The 25,923-nt window shown below is 40.2% G+C and overlaps 1 pseudogene; it reads right to left on the bottom strand.

The window, feature by feature from the left end:
• LOC122747368 lies at positions 1 to 25,923 on the bottom strand (annotated as a pseudogene).

Below are 25,923 nucleotides of genomic sequence, written 5' to 3' on the forward strand. Positions count from 1 at the left end.
TCAGGGCTGTTTGGATCGGGGCCAGAGACAGCTGGTGAGAGAACTAAAGAAAAGGCTCTGTTTGGTGGTCTTGGTCAGGTCAACCATGCACTACTGCTCCTCCTGCTCCAAGAGTGACTTCCGCTGTTTGAAGGCCTCCAGCGGGTCCTCCCCTAGAGTATAGTTTTCCAGGACTGTCCGGACATCCTTCGCCCCATTCAGAGTAATGGTCTTGAGGAAGGCAGACAGGTTAAGCAGGGTCCGGTCATCAGAGTTCCCATCCCAGGGTCGTAAGGCCACACCATTGTTAGGCTGAATCCTGAAGGCCTCTTTCTTACAGTGGATGACCACCACTCGTGCTGGGTCTCTGTTCATGCAGGAGATGTCCTTGATATGATGTCCATCCATGTAGCGTGTAGCGTCCCAGAAGAGTCTGTAGGAGAGATAGCCGTGGGGGTCAATGAGGGGGAATGCTGTCATGCTAGTATCAGAGGTGAAGATCACAATCTCGTAGAGCAGGGCAAGCTGCCGAAAGAGGGTCTCAATGCCCGGGCGCTTCTTAAACCACCAACCTGTGGCCAGCGACCACTCAGGATGCAGCAGGACGCCCGTCAGCTCCCGGACAAGCATATATGGGGGTTGGTAATATGGCTCTTGAAGAGGGGCTGGTAGGAGGCAGGGGCTGGTGGGCTCAATGATCATCAGTCGATAATCCTTAAGATACTTCTATGTTTGCCAGAGCTGCTGAACCAACACAGGATCTTTGTCAAACTCATCTGGAATCTTCACCCCGTTCTCATCCACAGAGTTGTTTCCGAAGACATAAATGATGCTCACGGTCCCCCAGCCCCGAGGAGCCCTGCCAGCCAGATGGCCAGCTTCTTGGCATAGCTGGGGCCCTACTGCTTCTGCGGCTGTGGTGGCTGCTTGCGATGCACATGGCTGTGTCCTGGGCCGTGTGGTGGAGTCACCATCCATGCACACAAAGACTTCGGCGAGAGCACGAGTCCGAACTGGGGCCACAGTCGCAGCCCTAACCGCAGCTACAGCCAATGCCCGCCCTGCAGGCATGAGGGCAGTGCCACCACCGCCACCGAGGTGGCTATCTTACTCAGATACTACTGCCACTGCCGCCGCGCCCCACACCTGGATTCTCTTCTAACAAAATGCCTCCTCAGCATATTAAGATAATGTAATAGTCCTTGAAAGATGTAACCACAAAGATAATATTGATCAGCAATCCTTCAGTTATCAATATCAAGGAAGAAAGAAAACAGAGAGATGTGTTAGCTAAATGTGCTTGCCATTGTTTTGGATAATGTCCCACACAAAGTTTAAATGGAAGAAAGATTTGATATAGATGGTAAGGTCCTTCAGATGTTCCCGTTTCTGGATTATGTTGTGTTGTTTCTATCAAGCCCCTTAATGCTTCAAAGCCCTAGTCAAAGATTTCCATGACTACCCAGGACAGATTGACCTAACAATCTATATAAGAAAAATATAATAGCTATAAGACATAATAATAAATGACAAATGTATTAGGCAAAAAATTATATAAAATATACAAGTTATACAGTAATGATTAACAAGCATTAGGGATATCTTAATGAAAGAGGAGACATTTGAGGTCAGGTTTTAAAGGATAAGTTTAAAAATCCTTTTCCAGGGGAAGCTAGGTGGTGCAATGGATAAAGCACTGGCCTTGGATTCAGGAGGACCTGAGTTCAAATCCAGCCTCAGACACTTGACACTTACTAGCTGTGTGACCTTGGGCGAGTCACTTAACCCTCATTGCCCTGCTCCAAAAAAAAAAACCAAAACCCTTTTCCATAAAGACATCATGAGGATCTTAAAGTGCCTCCTGTGTGCCAGGCCCTGAGCTAAGTGGAAGGGGATACAAATAAGGAAAAGAAAAACAGTCTCTGCCTTCAAGGACCTTACAATCTAATGAGAGAAGATAATACACAAACAAGCTGAAAGGGGGATGAGGGGAAAAGGAGATGTTTTCTGGAATCCAAACAAAGTAGAGCAGCTGATGAAAAATGAGGAATTAGGGGCAGCTAGGTGGCGCAGTGGATAGAGCACCAGTCCTGGAGTCAGGAGGATCCAAGTTTAAATCCAGCCTCAGACACTGAATACTTACTAGCAGTGTGACCCTAGGCAAGTCACTTAACCCCAAATGCCTCACCAAAACAACAATGACAACAAAAAAAAAAAAAAAGAAAAATGAGGAATTAGCTGAAAAGTTCTGAGCCCTCTACAAAAAAAAAAGAAAAGAAAAGAAAAAGAAAAAAAAGGCTTTGGGAGGAGTTTATTGCTCTGTCCTCCAGCCCTCCAATCAGAGGGAAGTGGGACCAAGAGTGATGAGGTATTGAGTATCAAACTTCTTTACACTCATTACACATCTCTCCACACATCTTTAACTTTCTGAGTTAAATCCCCATGATGATGAGATTTCAGAAGATGAGTATATCCTAAGGGAGGTTTTATATTCCAGGAGTTGAAACCAAGCAGAGTAGCTAATGGAAAATGGGGTCCAGTTCTCTATACACTGTGCTTATTTCACTTTTTTTTTCACGGTTCACAACTTGGTTTAAAAAAAAAGACAGGATTATCATTGCTATGATCTCACAGTCTTCTCATTTCTATCCTTCATTATAATTTGACATTAAAAAATGACCTTTACTCTGAGCAGTCAATGGCTTAACTGTATGTACACAGATATTTAATTCTGAAATGACTATGCTGGTAATTAGTCATTTCCTGCTCATAGAGATATAATCAATTTCATTATTTGTGATGTTCAGTTCTCTTTCCTAATCCCTTCTCAAAAAAAAAAGATGAATAATATATAAGTATGTGCTTCTGAATAGGGTACAGGTAAAGACTTTTCATTTCTTGATCCTAAACTGTATTTTCTTGCATTGTTTTTGCAATTCTCTTTTATGTTCATCCTCACATTATGGTAACTATCAAGGTCAATGTTGACTTAGTTTGAAGATAAAGTTCTTTGAAGAATTCCTCTATTTCTTTTCCTTCTTCAACAAATGTTGAACATATGCTGCCATTATCTTCATGAGGTGTTGTTTTTGTTTTAGATGTTTGTTTGTTTGGGGGTGGGGGTGGAATTTGTGCTCACTATGAGTCTTACAAAGGGAAACAATCAAGTGTCCCATGAAATTCTATTTTTTTGCTATCCTTTGCTGCGCGTGAAACCAACTCCACTAAATGGAAATGATGTGATACTGAACTATCAATGGAGTCAGAGGGGTGGAATTGAAATCTTACTAATATTTACATAACATCCCTTCACTACCCCAGCTTGTACTCATAAGGTTTGCAGACTGGGTATCCAAATGGTGGCTTCTATCTTTGGTTCTAGTGGGGAAAAGGAAGACCTCAAAGGCCAAGACAAAGAACTGGCAGGTCAGGAGCAACAGGAAAAATGAAGAAGAAAAAATAGGCTTGAATTGTGGCAGAGAAGGAAGAAATTGAGAATGACTATCTGTCCATGTGGCATCTCAGAACAGAAGACTTGGGCTGAAGCCACTAGTTGTACCTATCTTATAAAGCACTTTACACAGTGCCTGACACATAGTAGATATTTAATAAATGCTTCCTTCCTTCCTTCCCTTCCTCTTTCCCTTTCTCCTTCCTTCCCTCCCTCCCTCCTTCCCTCCCTGAACAAATGAAATTTAACATTACCGGACATCAAACTATACTATAAAAGAGTGGTCACCAACAATCAAGCATCTATTAAGTGCCTATAACAGTTATCCACATCGCAACTTTTCCCCATCACAATTTTGATATATCATGGGTTGGCGTAAGAAATGGGAATGGGAATCTTGGAAGAGTTTTGCAGAAGATGCAGATGACACACAAAGGCCAGCAGATGACACACAAAAAGTTTAGAAACTCAGATAATGCATAAGATACATGTATAGTATTATATAATATCAACATATTTTATCTTTTAATACCATAATAATTCAGACTTCTCTTATACAAAGAAAGGACCAAATAATTTTATGTAGATTTCCCAGATTGAGGTGGTGCCACACCCATAATTGATGTGGAAGGGAATAACTGTATATGTCAGTCACTGTGCTAGGCACTAAGAATGTAAAGATAAAGGTAAAACAGTCCCTGCTCTTTAGGAGCTTATAATCTAGATGAGGGGAGATAGCACTTACGTATGTATACCAAAACTATTTAGTACTGCTTAAAAACAGACAAGTATGTTAGTGGAAAAGACTAGAAAAAGGAAAAAGAGAAATGATTGAAAACAGTAGCCCATGGTTGGATAAACCCAAGAACATGAAATCATGGGAGAAGAGCTCCTTTTCTGTGACAAAAATTACTAGGAAAACCAAAAATGTAGTTTGGCAGAAATGAGTTTTAAATCAACATCTTACACCATATGCCACAATAAGCTAAAAGTGGAATACTAAAGGTCACATCAGAAGAGAATTACAGGAGAACTGGAGTTATCTTTCATAATAAGGTCTAAGAAAAGAATTTTTAATCAAATGAGGAATAGAAGTAATTATAAATGACAAAATAGACAACTTCCATTATATTGAATTATAAAGCTTTTAAAAATAAAATAAAATAAAAGCAATAGAGGAAGACTAAAAAGAGAAGTTGTTGAGAAGGAAATATATTTATTGTAAATATCAATGGTGAAAGTATAATATCCAAGATATGTAGGTAACTCATATAAATATATTACACTAAGAGCCATTCTGTATTAGATCAAATATGGGATCAAATATGTCAAAAGGATAGGAGCAATTTTCAAAAGAATGATAAATAATAAATAACTATTTTTAAATATTCAACAAATCACTAATAATCTAAATTAAATCCAAATTAAAACATTCTGGGTTTTTACCCTATACCAATCAAATTGGCAAAGATGATTCCAAAAAGGAATGGTCAGTGTTGGAGGGGTAGTGTGAAGACAGGCATATTTATATACTGTTAGTGTGAATTGGCCTATCCATGGTAGAAATTAATTTAGAATTATTCAAGAAAAGTGGCTAAACAGGTGTATTACCTTTGACCTAGCAATCTCCAAATTAGCATATATTCTGCATAATGCAAAGACAGAAGCAAAAGTCCAGCATAAACCATGTATCATAAAAAAATAGGTAGTGGAGTACTGAGTCATGTTGTCATTACAGTAAGACTATAATTAGCTGTGAGCTGATTTCAATTAGAAAGACATTTTGAAATGGGAGGAAGTAGCACTATTGAACTTTCAGAAAGACTAAAGTGATGATTTAAAGTAGGGGTTAGCAAACTACAGCCTGCTGATCAAATCAATCCCATTGCCTGTTTTTTATGATTTATGAGTTTAAAATAAATAATGGTTAAACCCAAGAGCCTGACCAGGATCCACAGGCTATAGTTTGCCAAAAACTATAGAACAAAACAAAGAACAACTTATCAGGGTTGCCTCTGCCTTGAAACTTAGCAACTTTGACATAACAGTGCAACTGAATGACAATCTGTAAGGAAGAAAGAGGGAACAAGTTTAGGGACAAAAATAATATATCAATACATAGGGGGAGCTAGGATGAGTCAGGCCATGATCTGCTAAATGATAAAAGTACTGGGCTCACAACAGCCTATATTTCTTTCTTTCTTTTTTTTTTTTTTAGTGAGGCAATTGGGGTTAAGTGACTTGCCCAGGGTCACACAGCTAGTAAGTGTTAAGTGTCTGAGGCCGGATTTGAACTCAGGTACTCTTGACTCCAGGGCCAGTGTGCTATCCACTGCACCACCTAGCTGCCCCTATAAAGAACTTCTTTTTTTTTTTTTTTGGCGGAGCAATGGGGGTTAAGTGACTTGCCCAGGGTCACATAGCTAGTACGTGTCAAGTGTCTGAAGCCAGATTTGAACTCAGGTCCATCTGAATCAGGGCCAGTGATTTATCCACTGTACCACCTAGCTGTCCTCTTATTTTTTAATAATAATAAACATTTTTATTTAAAGTTTTGAGTTCCAAATTCTAGTCCTCCACCTGTCTCACTCCTCCCCCTTCCCTGAGGTGGTAAGCTATCAAATATAGGTTATACATGTGCAATTATGTAAAACATTACCATATTAGTCATTTTGTATAAGATTTGAATAAAAGAAAAAAGTGAAAAAATAGCATTCTTGAGTCTGTGTTCAATCAATATCAGGTTTTGTTTTGTTTTGTTTTTTTGGAGATGGATAGTATGCTTTATCATTAGTCCATTGGAATTGTCTTGGATCCTTGTATTGCTGGGAAAAGTTAAGTCATTCACAGCTCTTCATCAAACAATATTGCCATCACTGTGTACAACATTCTCCTGGTTCTGCTCACTTCACTATACGTCAGTTCACACAAGTCTTTTCAGGCCTTTCTAAAATCATCCTGTCATTTCTTCTTATTTTTTTTTTTTGCAGGGCAATGAGGGTTAAGTGACTTGCCCAGGGTCACACAGCTAGTAAGTGTCAAGTGTCTGAGGTCGGATCTGAACTCAGGTACTCCTGAATCCGGGGCCGGTGCTTTATCCACTGAGCCACCTAGCTGCCCCCGTCATTTCTTATAAGACAATAATATTACATCACAATCATATACCACAGCTTGTGTAGATATTCCCCATTTGATGGGCATTCTTTTGATTTCCAATTCTTAGCCACCACAAAAAGAGCAGGTATAAATATTTCTGTACAAATAGGCCTTTTTCTCTTTGGGGGATGTTTTTTGTGATATAAACCTAGCAGTGCTATTGCTGGATCAAAGGGTATGCACAGTTATATAGCCCTTTGGGCATAGTTCCAAATTGCTCTCCAGAATGGTTGGATCCATTCACAACTCCACTAAGAATGGATTAGCATCCCAGTTTTCCCACATCCCTTCCAACATCCAACATTTTCCCTTTTTCTTATATTTGCCATTCTGATAGGTGTGAAGTGGTACCCAAGAGTTGTTTTAATTTTCATTTCTCTGACCCATAGTGATATAGAGCATTTTTTCATATGACTATAGATAGCTTTGATTTCTTTGTCTGAAATCTGCCTGTTTATATCCTTTGACCATTTATCAATTGGGGAATGACTTGCATTTTTATAAATTTGACTCAATTCTCTATATATTTGACAAATGAGGCCTTTATCAGAGATATTTGGTTCAATGATACTTTCTATGTTTTTTGCATTTCTTTTAATTTTGGTTACAATAGTTTTGTTTGTGTAAACAATTTAATTTTATATAATTAAAATGATCTATTTTACATTTTGTGTTGCTCTCTATATCTTCTTTTGTCCTAAATTCTTCCTCTGTCCATAAATCTGACAGATAAACTATTGATTGCTCTATTAATTTGCTTATGGTATCACCCTTTATGTGTAAATCACATACCTATTTTGACCTTATGTTAGTATATGGTTTGAGACATTGGTCTATACCTAGTTTCTGCCATACTGTTTTCCAGTTTTCCCAGCAGTTTTTGTCAAATAATGAATTTTTGTTATGAAAGCTTGGCTCTTTGGGTTTACCATATACTAAATTACTGTAGTCATTTACTATAGCATAATTTGTACCTATTCCATTCCACTGATCTACCTCTCTATTTCTTAGCCAGTACCAGATTGTTTTGATAATTACTGTATTAGAAGACAGTTTGAGATCTGGTACTGCTAGACCACAGTCTTTCACATTTTTTCATTGATTCTCTTGATATCCTTGAGCTTTTTTCTTCCAGATGAATTTTGTTATTATTTTTTCTAGATCTATAAAATATTTTTGATAGTTTGATTAGTATGGAACGAAATAAATAAATTAACTTAGGTAGGATTGTCATTTTTATTATATTGGCTCAGCCTACCCATGATCAATTAATATTTTTCCAATTGTTTAGATCTGACTTTATTTATGTGAAAAGTGTTTTATAGTTCCATTCGTATAGTTCCTGGGTTTATCTTGGCAGGTGAACTCCCAGGTATTTTATATTATCTACAGTTATTTTAAAGGAAATTTCTCTTTCTATCTGTTGTTGCTGGACTTTGTTGGTAATGTATAGAAATGCTGATGATTTATATGGGTTATTTTGTTTCCTACAACTTTGCTAAAGTTGTTTATAATTTCAAGTAGTTTTTTAGTTGATTCTCTAGGATTTTCTAAGTCTAACATCATATCATCTATAAAGAGTGATACTTTTGTTTGCACATTACCTATTCTAATTATTTTAATTTCTTTTTATTATTTTATTGTTATAGCTAACATTTCTAGTACAATATTGAATAATAGAGATGATAATAGGCATCTTTGCTTTACCCCTGATTGTATTGGGAAGGCTTCTAGCTTATCCCTGTTACAGATAATGCTCACTGATGATTTTAGATAAATATTACTTATCATTTTAAGGTAAGCTCCACTTATTCCTATGCTCTCTAGTGTTTTTACAATCCGTATTTCTAATGTGATATTCATGTTTATCTAGGTCATCAGGGCCATTGGTTAATGATAATAAGAACAAGGTTAAAAGGAAGAGCTCCAATGTATAGTCTCCTGACCTCACTTATAAGGTACATCTCAGCCTGATGTTTAATTTGTTCCTATACTTACTCCAGTCATCCTAAACTCCAGGATAATCCAAGAATATTTATATATATTTTCATTAATTAATGCAATTTCAAAATATATCTAAATTAATCAACTAAGCACTAGTTTATCAAATATTATTTATTTAATGACTAGGTTATTTAATAACTCCTTTCTCAGTTCTCTTTCTCTCTCTCTCTCTCTCCCCTTCCCTTCCTCTCTCCCAGATCCCTTATCTCCTAGGATTAAATAAATATTATATTAAAACTACCATACATATATAATACTGAGTACCATGGTTCTCACTGTCTGGAAGGCCGGGTAGATTAGATTTTTCACTTTTTCCTCAGGGTTCTCCAGCAGTACTCAAGAGAATTGGGAGAGTATGTAGAATCTCTGTAAATTACTCCAGGTCACATAGATATTTTTCTCTCAATTGAAGGTGTTGGTCCTGTGAATCCTATTTTCATTTAGCTACTGACAACCCAATTGGCTTTTACAAATAAATATTTATGTCAAAGGTATAATCACAAATATACAAACTTGCTCCTCCCCACCCTGCACCACCTCAGTCTCTGAGGAGAGAAAAGAGATTAGGTTTATAGCTTAGCTCAGTCCCTATTTAAGTAACAGTCCAGTCCCAAGTTCAAAACTCTTCTTGGGCTTGAGTCTCAGGCATCTTTGATTCTCTTCTGAGTTAGCTGGCTACAGCCCCCTACCTGGACTCCTGGCTCTAAGGTTACTATGACTTGAACTCCAGGATCTGGTAAGGTCACTACAGGTACCTGAAACTGAGAAAAACAAACACAGAATAGAAAAAACCATTACCCCAAGCCCATTTCTCAGAGCAGGGCAAAAGGTTGCAGGGGAAGGAAGTCCTTCCCTTCTCACTGATTCAGGTCACGGCACCCATGCTGTGGATCAACTATGATCTTCACCTTCTAGATGTAACAGATAAGAATGGCCTAAAACAGCAGCAGAAAGAACACCCTAAGAAAGCAACCAGCTCAGCCAATCAAATGAATCCATCCATGTGGCTGGAGATGAAGAGACTTCTATATTAGTCAGTCTGGACAGGCTCCAAAGGCTTCTCAGGGTGCCACAAGCCCAAGTTACAAATAATTTATCAACAAAAAAATCAATAATAAAAGAAAGACATAATCATTTACAATAATTTATCTATGAGGATTACAATCTGAATTGCCTCAAACTCTCACTGCAATTATACTTCTGAGAACACAGATTTCTACCATTTAGTTCATTCAGGATAACCAGTAAAAATCTCTTCACAATTCCTTTTATCCTTTTCTCAAGATAAGGGTTAGAACAGTTCTATCAAGAAAGAAAGTCTTGGGGCAGCTAGGTGGCACAGTGGATAGAGCACCTGTCCTGGAGTCAGGAGGACTTGAGTTCAAATCCAGCCTCAGACACTTGATACTTACTAGCTGTGTGACCCTGGGCAAGTCACAACCCCAATTGACTCACCAAAAAAAAAAAAAGAAAAAGAAAGAAAGAAAGTCTCTTTATCCTTTTTCTTCTTCAACTTCTCATTGGACATGACAAGAAAACAGTTCCTGATTCCCCCTTAAGTCATCACTCTGAATAGCCTCTCTTCAAACTCATTCCTGATAGAATCCTCTTTATGCTTGTTCATAAAAAGTCCTTGTTTAAGACAATTAAAATAGTCCTCACAAGAAAGAAGTTTCTCCCCATCTTCTTTCTTTCTTTTTTTCCCACAGTTATCTCATAGTTCCTTATAGATCAAAAGTAAACACACAAAAGGGCAGCTAGGTGGCACAGTGGATAGAGCACTGGCCCTGGATTCAGGAGGACCTGAGTTCAAATCCAGCCTCAGACACTTGACACTTACTAGCTGTGTGACCCTGGGCAAGTCACTTAACCCCAATTGCCTCCCCCCCCAAAAAAAATGTAACAATCCACTTTGGGGGTTGAGCTTGCTCTTAGCACAGCCCTGCTTTACCTGGTTTGGCTTGTCCACAGACCTGAAATAAAACCCAGATGAGCTTTTGATAAAAGGTTTTCTGAATTTTTCCTAGGAGAAACTTGCCTGATGTGACTATATATTAGTATCACTTCCTTGGTGATCTAACTGCAGGGAAGTAATTAGGAGAAACTATTTGTATCTGATTCCCTGGGGGCTTGGCATCTTGTGGCAGTTATTGGTACAATCCCTGTGTGGTAAGGGGTTACTGTTCCATTAAGGGCTTCATCTGTGAGAATAAAGCCTTTTAGAAACAGATTCAGCCGTATTTCTGATATAATTCTGGTTCTGAAACTCCACTCTTTTCCCCTAAGGCCATGTTTTGAGAACCTAGTTGTAATAAATTCTACATTATGGATCATTTAGAGAAACATATGTTTAACTGCATTATATGCTTGCTATGCCAAGTATCGTCATGGACACATAACACACTTTTCCAGTAAGGGAAGAAGGAATATCAAATAAGGCAAGACATAATTTGGACTGGCCTGCAATTCAAGATACAAGGGGAGGGGCAGCTGGGTGGTACAGTGAATAAAGCACCAGCCCTAGATTCAGGAGGACCTGAGTTCAAATCTGGCCTCAGACACTTGACAATTACTAGCTGTGTGACCCTGTCACTTAACCCTCATTGTCCTAGAGCAGCTAGGTGGCACAGCGGATAGAGCATTGGCCCTGGATTCAGGAGGACCTGAGTTCAAATCCAGCCTCAGACACTTAACACTTACTAGCTGTGTGACCCTAGGCAAGTCACTCAACCCCAATTGCCTCACTAAAAAATAAACAAACAAACCCTCATTGACCTGTGAAAAATAAAAATAAAAAAGATACAATGAGAACAAAGACCTGCCTGCTAGAAATGGGTGAGCCTAGGACTAGAATTGGAATAAATGACTTTGTTCAGAGCATTGTGAGATTTAAAATTGGATATTAGATCATAAATCTCCCCTACTTAACCCTTCCCTTAATTCATCTCCCAGACTAGTAAATGGAAGAAGCTTCTGGTTTTCTAGATAGAGCCTTTATTGTATATAAGGTGTTGTTGATTAGAAGGATAGGAAAACAGAAATACAGTACAAATCGTCTTAAATCTAGGCTGTCTATATTCCTTATAAAAACTCACCAAACCGATTTAGGCCACCTTTGGAGTGAGTCAGACCGTCTGTGCCGCGCCGCCCGGAGTCCCGCCAAGCCGGCAAAAAAGGCTACTCCCGTTCTCTCCACCCCGGAAGTCAAAAAAACCCGGCAGGCAGTCTGACATGCGCAGCAGGCGGACTGTACCCCGGCAGGCAGTCTGACATGCGCAGCAGGCAGACTGTTCATCTCCTCCCCAAAAGGGTGGTCCTTGAAAAACTGGCGTCTTTCACTTATCCTAACCGACTGTTAAAAACTTTCATATTTTACCACATTTCCCCCCTTTGCTTCCTCAAGAAACGGAATGTTTCCTTGATGGAACAGTAAAAAGAATATAATAACTTTTGCTGACTAATAATATGCGAACAACAATACAGAAAAGGAAGAGAGGAAAGTTTTGTCCAGAGGGGCGATTTTTTTTTTTTCCTCATGAACCGACGCTTTGACATTAGTCTTGCAAAGGGAGAGCCTCTGCAGTCTCATTACCTAACAGGGTTATTTCATACTTAGCCAGCCTTTGATCTGAAAAGGCTTGTGTCCTGTGACGTAGTAAGAGAGCCTCCACTTCGTGAGGGCATTGCACAGTTAGAGGGTTACCTAGGACCAAATCAGAGGCTTTTTCTACCAAAAGCGCTGTGGCCGCCACTGCTCTAAGGCAAGGTGGCGCTCCAGCCGCTACAGGGTCCAGCTGAATTGAATAGTAGGCTATAGGACGTTGGTTAGGCCCCAGTGACTGAGTCAGGACTCCAGAAGCCACCCCCCTTTGTTCATGCACAAAGAGAGTGAAAGGCTTACTATAATCTGGCAGTCCTAGGGCAGGTGCTGATAACAAGGCCCGTTTTAATTCTTTTATGGCTGAGAGATGCTGGGGATCCAACTGTAAAATGTCTGGAACAGAACTTTTTGTAAGAGCTATGAGGGGTTTAGTAATTTCACCAAAAGAGGGTATCCATTGTCTACAGTACCCAGCTGCTCCCAGAATGGCTCTCAACTGCCTCTTAGTAGTGGGGGCAGAGAGTTGTTGAATGGCCTGGACTCGCTTAGAAGAGACAGAGCGAGTTCCAGCAGCCAAAATAAATCCTAAATATTCTACCTGGGGCAAACACCATTGTACCTTTGTCTTAGAAACCTTGTGTCCTCTCTTGTGCAGCTCCAGCAGTAAGTGACGGCTATCTTCCTGACAAATTTCAGCATTAGGAGAGGCCAAAAGTAAGTCATCAACATATTGTACTAGTGTGGAGGCTTTAAAGGTAATAGAGGCCAGATCCTGCTGTAAAATTTGGGAAATAATGTGGGACTGTCTACAAATCCCTGTGGGAGTCTAGTCCAGGTCCACTGTCTATTTTTCCAGGTAAAAGCAAATAAATATTGGAAGTCCTCATGTACTGGTATGGAGAAAAAGGCAGAGCAAAGGTCTACCACTGTGAAACATGTAGATTCATAGGGAATTGAGGAAATTATCATAGCCGGATTTGCGACTATAGAATGTCTAGGAATAACATAATTATTAATCGCTCTAAGATCTTGCACAAAGCGATAAACAGGTTTACCATCTGGCCCAGGCTTGGGTTTTTTAACTGGCAAAATGGGAGTATTGCATGGAGAGTGATGACATGGAATAATAATACCCTGGCTTTTCAAAGCCTCAATTATAGGGGTGATCCCTTCTATTGCTTCCCTAGACAATGGATACTGTGGAATGGAGGGGGGTGGTCCCCCCTTAACTTTAAAGGTAACAGGCATGGCAGACTTAAGGAGCCCCACCTCATTAGGGGATGAGGCCCATAAAGACTCAGGAATGTCAGAGGGGATTTTGGATACCTCCCCTGCTGTTCCTTGAGCTTCTGTAAGTAAAATTGGTAATAAATGAACAGTATCCTCTGGCAATTGTAAGGAGACAGCCCCATCTGGAGCACAAGATATGGTTGCTCTAAGCTTGCAAAGGAGATCACGACCTAATAAATTTACAGGGGCATCAGGCATGAGTAAAAATGAATGTTCCACTGTTAAGGGCCCCATAGATACCATGCGAGGATTCAATTTTGCCACTCTCTGGCTCTTTCCTGAGACTCCCACTACATTCAAAAATCCTACAGGTCTACACCCAGCATCTGGTTTGCTTACTAATACTGATTTAGAGGCTCCTGTGTCTAGCAGACAATCATAATAAGTCTCCCCCACTTTTAAGGTGACATGTGGTTCATTACTCTGGGGAGGTGAATGGACTGGCACAAGTGCATTCAAAAAATCTGGATCTGGGAATATATGGCTTTCATTATCTATGTTCCATTCCTCCCCAAGACACCATCATTCCTGTGTCCTCTTCTGAGGGGGGTCTTGGTTACCATTATTCTGGTACTGCCTTTCTGTATTCCTCCAAAAAGATCTATTTCTATTTTGATTTCGCCTGTAATTAGAATTAGAATTTCTTCTCCAAGTCCTACATTCTCTCAATTCATGCCCCTCCTTACGACAGTAACAACACACCTTAGTGTCCTTGTTCCGGTGTCCACATGGCTGACTAGGAATCGCTGGTGCCAGAATGCTCTGTTTAGGGTGATCTGGATCTTCCTCACGTGAGTCAAAGACATAATTTGCAAGTTCCTTAATTCTATCTACTGAGAGATTTCTCCAGTCTGGACATTGTTTCAGAAAGTATCTGCGTATTTCTGGCAGTGAATTATAAACAAATGTGTTGAGAATGATACAGGAATCTCTTAAATCTACTGGATCCAATCTGGTGTACTGTCTAGCGGCCTCACAAAGTCTATCATAAAATCTGTTTGGTCTTTCATTAGCCTCCTGAGGTAGGCTTAAAAATTTCTGCCAGTTTTCCGGTTTTCTAGAGCAAGATTCCATTCCCTTCAGAAGTGTTTCTCTAGCATCTTTTAATCTTTGGAAATCCCTATCATCATTATAATTCCACTCTGGATCCTTTAGAGGCCATTCCACATCGGCCTTACCTTTCGCAACAAGGGCATTTCCTGCTGAGATAATATCTGTAATCTCAGTTGGGGACAGTAAAGTTTCCAAAAGGCAAGTAACATCAGCCCAACTGGGTTGATATGCATTAAATATAGTCCTTAACTGTGAAATTACAGTGTTTGGATTTTTCTCAAAACTAGGGATGATTGATTTCCATGCGCTCAAGTCACTTGGTCTAAAGGGGCTATATTTTCTGACTTGAATTGGCACTCCCTTCTTACTATGTTCTATAGCTTCCTGCAGAGGGAGTAGTTTCTGCTGATCTGATTCTGAACTTGGATCATCTCTAGTAGAAACAGCCATTTTGAGGTCTCTCTCCATATGTGAGAGTTTCCCCCACATCATAACAATGATAATAACAAAAACAATGATAATAACAAAAACAAAAAAAAACAACAAAAAAAAATAAAATCCTTAGTCGTATGAACTATGGATGTGGTATTAAAAGGTATTTCAATTGCAGGCATAAAATTTCTACTTATATTAAACGTATTTTCCCAAAGATTCTCACGTATACTATTATACAAAAAACTTTTTGCTGCCTGAATGAGGAAAAAAACCAATAATGTTATGAAGGACCATTGAATAAACTATTCCTCTAAGTCGGGATGTTATGCTGTCCCAATACATTCCGATGAGAAAAATCAAAGGGATGGTAGAATATTCGAGCATCTTGCCCTTTAAACTGGGCTGGCTTTTCTGTTTAAAGCAAGACTTTTAGAGGCTTAAAGTCTTTAAGGGAGATTAGACAAAGGGAAAGTCCGCGGGGGGGGGGGGGGGGGGGGGGTATTTGGAAAATCCACCGAATTAGCCGGCTTATGGCCAAACTAGGGAGGGTGGGAGGGTCCTTAAGGTCCCTTCGGGGTCGCCAAACTGTGAGATTTAAAATTGGATATTAGATCATAAATCTCCCCTACTTAACCCTTCCCTTAATTCATCTCCCAGACTAGTAAATGGAAGAAGCTTCTGGTTTTCTAGATAGAGCCTTTATTGTATATAAGGTGTTGTTGATTAGAAGGATAGGAAAACAGAAATACAGTACAAATCGTCTTAAATCTAGGCTGTCTATATTCCTTATAAAAACTCACCAAACCGATTTAGGCCACCTTTGGAGTGAGTCAGACCGTCTGTGCCGCGCCGCCCGGAGTCCCGCCAAGCCGGCAAAAAAGGCTACTCCCGTTCTCTCCACCCCGGAAGTCAAAAAAACCCGGCAGGCAGTCTGACATGCGCAGCAGGCGGACTGTACCCCGGCAGGCAGTCTGACATGCGCAGCAGGCAGACTGTTCATCTCCTCCCCAAAAGGGTGGTCCTTGAAAAACTGGCGTCTTTCACTTATCCTAACCGACTGTTAAAAACTTTCATATTTTACCACAGCATCTAGCCAAAGTTAATCTCAGATCAACAAAGGATGTCCTGAGGAGGGAAAAAAAGATAATCTCCTTTTGGGTGGAGTAGTAGCAAAAGACTCTGGATTTGGGATTGAAGTCATGCCAGGTAAAAGATACCTGGTAGGGCAGTCTCGGGAGTTTGGGAGTCAACCAGCCTGTGCTAAGTAAAATTTTCTATAAGAGCTTTTGATTTCCTGAGTTTTATTATTTCTATTTCTGGAAGTACTCTTTCTCTTTTCTCTCTAAATATCCACAGAAATGCAACCCTGTGTTCTGGTGCAGGTAGAGAGGAGTTACCTTACTGAAGAGAGATAGGTAAACTGGAGTTGGTTCATGCAGATCTTTGAGAGGCAAAATGGATAGAGGATGATTCTTGAAGTCAAGAAGACCTGAGTTGGAATCTTCCCTCTGACACTTATTAGCTATATGACCTGGAGCCAATCACTTGACCCTTCTCAGCCTCAGTTTCCTCAATTGTAAAATGGTGATCATCATAGTACCTCTCTCCCAGGGTTATTATAAAGATCAAATGACATAGCATCTGCCAAGTGCTATACACATGCTTGCTGTAATTAATATTATTGTAGTAGAATTATAACATTATAGAATCTGAAGATATAGTTGATTCTGTTGCATCAAGTTGGGCATCTTTGTTTAAAAAGTGGTAAAGGGGGGGCAGCCAGGTGGCACAGTGGATAGAGCATTGGCCCTAGAGTCAGGAGTACCTGAGTTCAAATTTGGCCTCAGACACTTAACACTTACTAGCTGTGTGACCCTGAGCAAGTCACTTAACCCTCATTGCCCTGAAGAAAAAAAAATGTGGTGAAAAAGACAGTCCTAAAGCCAGGTAAAAGTTAATTCTCGGCTGATGCAGAAGAGCAGAGTCATGGGATGATGAGGTCTTCAGCCAGCAGGGCCCATGGCTTAGGGTGAAGACCTTTCTATGACCAGATAGATAGCTAGGCAGCAAACCTGGAAGTGCATTGCCTGTTCTGTTTGCTCTTGTCCCACACTTGCTTTTCATAGTGGAAGGAGGCTCAATAACCTCCCCTGAAGGATTCATTTGATTAGGAAGAGAAAAAAAGCCTAAACTACTCACCCCAGTCCTTCTTCATACTGTCTGTTTACTTTGGGACTGAACAAAGCAGTCCAAGTCTGGGGGATGGGGAAGCACAAAGGTTAGTAGGAGTGGTCTGCTAACCTCCAGCAGGAAAGAGTAGACGGGCAGATAAAATGAATTCCTTCACTCATTGGAATATCATTCGACAGAGGGAGAGGTCGCAAACACTTTACAGAATGCTCTTTCTTTCCTTTTTTTTTTCTGTTTTGCACTCAAGTTCAACTGTCTTTTGTTTCTCTTCTCAGTCCTTGATACTTCATTCCATTTATAGAGAAATAAACAAGGGTGCTTCCCTAGGGCTGCACATATGTGTGTGTGTCTATGTGTACGTGTATGTCTATGTTTGTGGACAGTTCCTTCCTTATCTTAGTTGAGTGTAATTTGTCTCCAAAGAACAATTTATTCCCCTGTCTTGGCAGCTAACCTCTTATAACTCTGTGGAAAGTGTCCTAATCCTCATTAAAGTGTCCTGAGCTAGCAGAGCTGAGGCCAAGTCCCCGCCGAAAGATAGAGCTGCTTAATTCTTCTTTTCCTTCTTGGCTGATAGCCAGAGGCCTTTCTCCTCTGCTCTTTGCCATCCCTTCAGAATTAGATAGGCTTTGGAGTGGAATTGGACTTGGCCAAGCCTAGTAGCTCCGGGCCCCACCCAAGAATATCACAACAGGCAATGATGTAGTTGAACATCCAGCACTCCTAAGGAGGAAAAATGTACATCTTGACACATTTTTAAATTTAACCCATATTAACATTTTGTCCAACACTTTCTTAAAGCTAGACAAGCAGCAAAAACAAATTGGTCCCTGGTTCTTAGTGATTTCCAAAGTGTAAAAAGCTCTTGAGAGTCGGTTTGAGCTAGTTCCAGCACACCAAAGAATAAGCATCTCCACCTAATTTTTTTTTTTTTTTTTTTTTTAGTGAGGCAATTGGGGTTAAGTGACTTGCCCAGGGTCACACAGCTAGCAAGTGTCAAGTGTCTGAGACCGGATTTGAACTCAGGTACTCCTGAATCCAGGGCCGGTGCTTTAACCACTGCGCCATCTAGCTGCCCCCATCTCCACCTAATTTAACAGCCTTTGCCTGAGTCTCAGTTGAATGTACCTCAGACAACTGAGGCTCAGTTTCTCAAAGTCCCTTGGGTTCTACTGACTTGCTGTATGGCCATAAGATAACAACAATAGCAGCAGCAGCAGCAACAACAACAACTAACATTCATATATGACTCTTGATTGTTGACTCCCTCTTTTACACTCATTTTAGGAAGGACTTCAGTCCTTTCATTCAGGGTTTTTTTGTGGGGGGAAGGGGGAGGAGGGCAATGAGGATTAATTGACCTGTCCAGGGTCACATAGCTATTAAGTGTCACGTGTCTGAGGCTGGATTTGAACTCAGGTCCTCCTGAATCCAGGGCCAGTGCTTGATCCACTGCACCACCTAGCTGCTCCTAGTCCTTTTGTTCTTTAGATTTTGCCATCTCCTCTTCATCTATAGCTTTGCCTCCCTCCCCTTTCCAACTTCCCTCTAGGTATTCTTTTCTGACCTTAGAATATAAGCTTCTTGAGGGTAGGGACTGTCTTGTTTGCACATATTTGTGTCTCCAATGCATAGCACAATGCCTGGCACATCGTAAGCATTTAATAAGTGCTCTATCTGTCCAATCATCTGGCTGGCTAGCTAGCTATCTTTCTAAATTTGATGAACTCTGTACCAGATCCATGTGTACCAATCTTTTTTTTTAAATTGAATTTCATTCTTTCAATTGAGTTTTTTTTCTCTCCTCCAGCTCTCTTCCACACACTGCAAAAAGAAAGGAAAAACAACATTCTAGTAATAAATATGCATAGTCAAGCAAAACAAATTCCTACATTGGTCTTATTCTTCATCTTAAGCCCTTTACCTCTCTGTGTCTGTCAGGAGACAGATAGCTTTCCTCATTATCAGAAGGAAGGAATTAAGTAAGTCCTTGTTAAATCCCTGCTATGTGTCAGGCACTGTGCTAAGTGCTTTACAAATATTATCTCATTTGGTCCTCACAACCTTGGGAGGTAGATATTATTATTGTTCCCTTATTACAGTTAAGGAAACTGAGGCAGACAAAAGCTAAGTGGCTTGCCTAGGGTCACACAGTTAATAAGTGTCTGAGGACAGATTTGACCTCAGATATTCCTGTCTTCATGCCCAGGCTCTTTCCACATCATCAACTGGCTGGTTGATTAAGGAAAGATTCCTTTTATTCCAGGGAGGCAGGGACTTTAGGCCCCTAGTTTCATGACTAGTGATTATATTCCACTGAAGAAGGAATAAAAGGAAGAGAAAATGTATGCTGTGTCCACGAAGAAGTCTGTATGTGGTTGTGGTGGTGGTTGTTGCTGAATCATATCCAATTTTTCATGACCCCATTTGGGGTTTCTTGGCAGAGATACTGGAGCGATTTTACATTTCCTTCTGCAGCTCATTTTGCAGATGGTAAAACGGAGACAAACAGGGTTAAGTGACTTGCCCAGGGTCACACAGCTAGGAAGTATCTGAGGCCAGATTTGAACTTAGGAACATAAGTCTTCCTGACACCAGGCCTGACATTCTACTCTGCCACCCAGACCTATGTATATGATTTTTTAAAAAATGATAAAAATCAAAGGGAATCCTTTTTTTTTGTTTTTTGGTGAGCCAATTGGGGTCAAGTGACTTGCCCAGGGTCACACAGCTAGTAAGTGTCAAGTGTCTGAGGCCGGATTTGAACTCAGGTCCTCCTGAATCCAGGGCCGGTGCTTTATCCACTGCACCACCTAGCTGCCCCAATTGTAGCTTTTTTAAATCGTAGAAGAGAATAAAACATGGTTCAGAAGGAAACCCAAACAGCACAGCTTTTAAATTCCATCAAATTTATTATATTATTTTTAAATGCAAGCTGTACATAATAAGGAACAATGGTTTTATGTACAGTCTTCTATTTCATTACTTCCACCTATACGGAAATACTCATGTTTTATGATGTTTGTCAAGTATTGAATAACCAAAAAAAAAAAAAAGGTGGTTTGGGTTTTTTTTTTAAGAAACTACATTCATTTTTTTAAAGACTGAATTACTTGCCACCTCTCAGCAATCTAGAAACTTATTATAAATCCATTTATTCAGCAAGTCACTTAACCCTGCCTACCTCAGTTTCCTCATTTGTAAAATGAGATGGAAAAGGAAATGGCAACTCACTCCAATATCTTTGCCAAGAAAAACCCACATGGGTTCACAAAGTTTTGGATACTACTGTAACAATTGAACAGTAAAAATGGATTCCTTTCTTCATCTTTCCAAATGTAATAGCTGTTTGTAGTTTTTTGTTGTTTTTAAACTTCATTATTCACTTCATTGTTCTTCATATTACCATTGAAGACTGCATAAAGGAGATGAAAAGGGGAAGGGTACTTATTTAACTTATTTATTTTTATATATTATATAATAATAAATATAATAATTATATGTTATTTATAATATAATTATTATGTGTTGTTTATAATATATAATATAATCTTACAATATGACATATATTATTTATCTACTTATTTAACAATTCTAGTCAAAATTTTGGTGGTGATAGAGGTTGAGGACACTAGCCTAAATGAGGTTTCTGGATTATCTGTAGATTTCATTTATCCATATAATCCCTATTGGAGGACTTAAACTCAAATTTTAACTCCAGCATTTACTAACTCTGTGTCCTTGGGTCAGCAACTTAATCTTTCTAGTTCTCAGTCACCTCAACCTTAAAATGAGTGAGGCTGGACTATATCAGAGGTGTCAAGCTCAAGGTCCTGGCCAGGCAAAACTCCCCACTGTAGCCAGAAACTGATTAAAATGTAATTGGGAGACGCAGCTAGGTGGCACAGTGGATAAAGCATTGGCCCTGGATTCAGGAGGACCTGAGTTCAAATGTGGCCTCAGACACTTGACACTTACTAGCTGTGTGACCCTGGACAAGTCACTTAACCTTCATTGCCCCACCCCCAAATGTTTTTTTTAATTTTTTAAAATGTAATTGGGAAATGTTTAACAAAAGAAAGAAAAATACAGTAGAACATAGATGTTTCTTTGTGGTTTTCTAAATGTATATCCAGCTTTCTACATCAATGCGAGGCCAGCTGTGATCCTTTCTACTTGGGTTTGAAGCCATCCACTTTGCATCTTCTTGTCTTGCTTGGTTTCACCTAACTCCACCAACAAGATGCCCCTTCCAAGTTAAGTTCATCACTTCTAAACTCAACACCAAGCTGCTAACTCAAACCTTGATTGATACCAACTATCTCAGCTTTTTCTTCCCACTGACTGAATGACCAGAGGGTGTAGTACCATACTCCTCCCAATGCCTTCCTTTATAGAGGAGTGAAACTGGACTATCAGATCATTCCACTTGGCATCTGATACCCTGCCAGGTTTTAACTCCATAGAACAAGATATCCCTTCCCTTCCTTTCCTACCTCCTTTTGTGTGTTATCCACCCCCCACCCCCCCCCCTTAGATTGTAAGCTCCTTTAGGGCAGGGACTGTCTTTCTTTTTATTAAATGCTTAGTACAGTGCCTGGCACCTTGGAGGCACTTAATTAATTTTTAAATTGGATTTCTAGGATTGGAAGGTCCATTCTCCAAAACTATGCTCCTATGATCCACACTGATAACTCAGAGCTCAGTGTTGTAAATATTGTAGCAATATTTTCCAAATTTGACACATGGCCCAGCAAAAGATATTTATTCCTTTTTGCAAAGTCACCTTCACAATGCACTTCCCCCCACCCCTTAAAGTCATTGTGGCAGCCTTAACTCTGAAAGATTGGGAAACACCATAGCGCACTCTCCACAAGGAGAGGGTGAGTGAGAAGAATGGTGGTTATCACAGCAAACAACACTTCAAAAGCAAAACCATAATATTCAGAATTATATTGTTGTAAAGGGGAGAAATGCGCAAACCAATATGGGATCTCAGAGTTACTCATCCTTACAGCACTGAGTGTCAGGCTCCTCTCAGGGACTACTCAGAGTGGCCAGCTGTCTGAGGCACAAGCTTTATCTAGGAATGTTCCTACTGTCTGGGAGTTGGCTCAATTCATTCAAGTGTTTTTGTTCTTTAGCCATTTTTGGTCGTGTCTGACTCTTTGTAACCCCATTAGGGGCTTTCTTTCTTTTTTTTTAATTTTTGGTGGGGCAATGGGGGTTAAGTGACTTGCCCAGGGTCACACAGCTAGTAAGTGTCAACTGTCTGAGGCCGGATTTGAACCCAGGTACTCCTGAATCCAGAGCCGGTGCTTTATTCACTGCGACACCGAGCCGCCCCCCATTAGGGGCTTTCTTGACGAAGATACTGGAATGGTATGCCTTTGCCTTCTCTAGCCCATTTTACAGATGAGGAAACTGAGGCAAACAGGGTGAAGTGACTTGCCCAGTCACACAGCTATAAAGTAAGTGTCTGAGGCTGGATTTAAACTCAGGTCTTCCTAACCTGTTCTATCTACTGTGCCAATTAGCTTCCCATTCAAGTGTTATCCTTATTCATTAGGGGGCAACTAGGTGGCACAGTGGATAAAGCACTAGCTCTGGATTCAGGAGGACCTGAGTTCAAATCTGGACTCAGACACTTGACATTTACTAGCTGTGAGACCCTGGGCAAGTCACTTAATACCCATTGCCCCACCAAAAAAAGGCATCCTTATTCATTAAAGTAATTCATTTCCTTCAGTTCACATCTCCCCCTCCAGCCTGATGTCACAGGGTTGCACATATAACCCCTCTGTGGGTTCCTCAGGTCTACTAAGTAAAGTGGAGGCTTCACTCTGAGAGGCCTAAATATCACAGGGAAAATTGCCAGCTCCTTTTTTTTCCTGACTGTCAGAGTTACTTAAGAAATGAAGGGTGTTTTCCTTCTGTTTTCTAAAAGCACTAGCCTAGATTAAAAACAAATAAACTAAGTGTCAGCGCTGAACTCCCAATCACTTTTCCCCTGCTGAAAAGAATTAGGATAAAGATGTTTCATTTGCAAGGTTTTCTGTTTCAGTGAGCTGCATTCATTTATTCAACAAATATTTACTGAATACCTACTTTGTGTCAGGCAACATTCTAGTTGCATAGAATGACTCTCGGGCATAGAAGACTAATAAGGCAGGGTCTCTGCCCTCAGGGAAGTTTGTGATCCATCTGTGCTCTAAGACCAAGTAAGGAGGTTACAATGCCATGGGGTAAGAAATGGCACCTGTATTCCCCAAATCATAACAGAGAGAATTCTGTAATAAGTGTCGCAAGAGAAGTATAAGAGTTCAGAGGAAAGAGGAATCACATTTAGGGGAGGGAGAAGGAAGAAATCTGGAATTTGAACAAAGCCTTAAAGGAAAGGTAGGATTTCAACAAGTAAAGGAAAGGAAAGGACATTCCAGGGGGAAGGTTCAAAGAGCAAAAGTAGAGAGGAAGGAAATCATAGAACATAATTAGGAACGTTGAATCCAATTTGCCTAGAGCATAGTGTGCATGAAAGGGAGTAATAGGGAAGGAGGAAGAGGAGGAGGAGGAAGAGGAGAAGGAATAGGAGGAGGAAGAAGAGGAGGAGGAGGAGAAGGAGAAAGAGAAGGAGAAGAAGAATGAATGAATGAATGAATGAATGAATATTTATGCTTTGAGGTTTGCAAAGCACTTTACATATGTTAACTCAACTGATCTTCATAATAACCTGCCTCTCATTATTGCTCTTATTATACTCATTTTACAAATGAGGAAACTGAGTCAGAGAGAGGTTTAAATGATTTGCCTATGGTCAAACAGCTAATCAGCTTCAAGTAGGATTGGAACTCAGGTCTCCCTGACTGCAAATCCTGTGCTCTACCCACTCTAACACTTAGCTGCCTTGAAAGGTATTTGTTGTTCAGTTATATCTGACTTGTCCATGGGGTTTTCTTGGCAAAGATACTGTAGTGGTTTGCCATTTCCTTGTCTGGGTGTCCTCATTTTTACAGGTGAGGAACTGAGGCAAACAAGGGTTATGCGACTTGCCCAGGATTAGACATGTCTGAGGCCATATTTGAACTCAGATCTCCCTGACTCCAGGCTTGATGCTCTATCCACACTGCACCACCTAGCTGGAGTCAAATCATGGAGGGTTTTGAATACCACATTGAACTTAATTAATTAATTAAAAGTTGCTGACTGAGTCTCCTCTCCCACAGAATCCCTGTGTTCTGATCTAGTACCAGCCATGTGGGACCCAGAGTAATTGACACAATTTTGCATAATTTAGAAATGCCAGAACCTCCCACCTTGGAAATGATTGAGATGCCTGCTGCTAAGTTTCAGATGTGATCCCATAATAAACCAATGAGAAAAGGAAAGGCACTGCCGGGAAAACTGTATGGTTATTAAACACAAACTTTACCTCCTTCACCACTGTACCCAGAACTGGACATTAGTAAATATCTGTTGAATTGAACGCCGTGTCCCCTTAATGTCATGCTTCAACTGTGTGAGTTGGTACACACACACTGCAGAGGGAGTCGACCTGTGGGCAGACACACCTGCATGTCATTATAGTACAGAGGGAAGAAGGAAAATCATTCCCTCATCACTGGATCTGTAGTGTTCTGAAGGAAATTAATTGTTCAAAGTAACAGTCCTCCCTGGACATGGATTATAATGGAAACACTGAGGAGGCCTTAGATTCTCCAGGAATGATGTTATCATAGAATTTAGCAGTTCAACACAAATCAGCCTAAATTTAGGAGGTGACAGGAGGTAGGGAAAGCCCTGCAGTCCATCCCTGAAAAACTTGTCTAGGTTCTTGGTTCTGACATTAACACAATTAGCAAGAGGCAAAAAATTTCAGAGGCAAAATCATGGGGTTTGGTGTCAGAAACCCCAACTTTGTATGGTGCCTCTGATGCTTAATAGTCACCGGAGACAAATCATTTAATCTTTCCAAATTTTAGTTTCGTCTTCTATAAGATGATGATGATGATAATGACAACAGTGGTGGTGGTGGCAGCAACAACAGCTAAGTGACGAAGTGAATAGAGTGCAGAACCTGGAGTCAGGAAGACTCATCTCCCTGAGTTAAATCTGACCTCAGACACTTACTAGTTGTGTGACCCTGGGCAAGTCACTTAACCCTGTTAAGTGCTTTATTCACTGCACCAGCTAGGTTCCCCTGTTTGCAAAGCACGTTTATATATAGATATATACGTATGTATGTGTGTATAGATATATAGATATATATAAACTCAATTCTTTGTTTCAGTTTCCTCATCTGTAAAATGAACTAGAAAAGGAAATGGCAAACCATTCCAGTATTTTAGGTGGCACAGTGGATAAAGCACTGGCACTGGATTCAGGAGGATCTGAATTCAAATTAAAAATTGGTCCCCACAAAATCCAGCCTCAGATACTTGACATTTACTAGCTGTGTGACCCTGGGCAAGTCACTTAACCCTCATTGCCCAAAAGAAAGAAAGAAAAGAAATTAAATGGGAATTTGGGGGAAGTTTTGCAGAAGCCACGTACAATACACAAAGACCAGCAGATGACACAGAACCTATGACCAAATACTTAATCTAAATTTTACAATAAAGTACTGTAAATACCACATAAAAGAAGAAGAAAAAATTAGACTTCTTCCCTGGTACAAAGAGAGGGCCAAAAAATTTTACTTGGATTTTCCAGATTGGGCGGGGGGGATGGTGGGGGGGAGGGGGGAGGCCATACCATTGAGCTCCAT

The sequence above is a fragment of the Dromiciops gliroides genome, chromosome 3, assembly GCF_019393635.1.
Source record: "Dromiciops gliroides isolate mDroGli1 chromosome 3, mDroGli1.pri, whole genome shotgun sequence".
In the NCBI taxonomy this organism is placed as follows: Eukaryota; Metazoa; Chordata; class Mammalia; order Microbiotheria; family Microbiotheriidae; genus Dromiciops; species Dromiciops gliroides.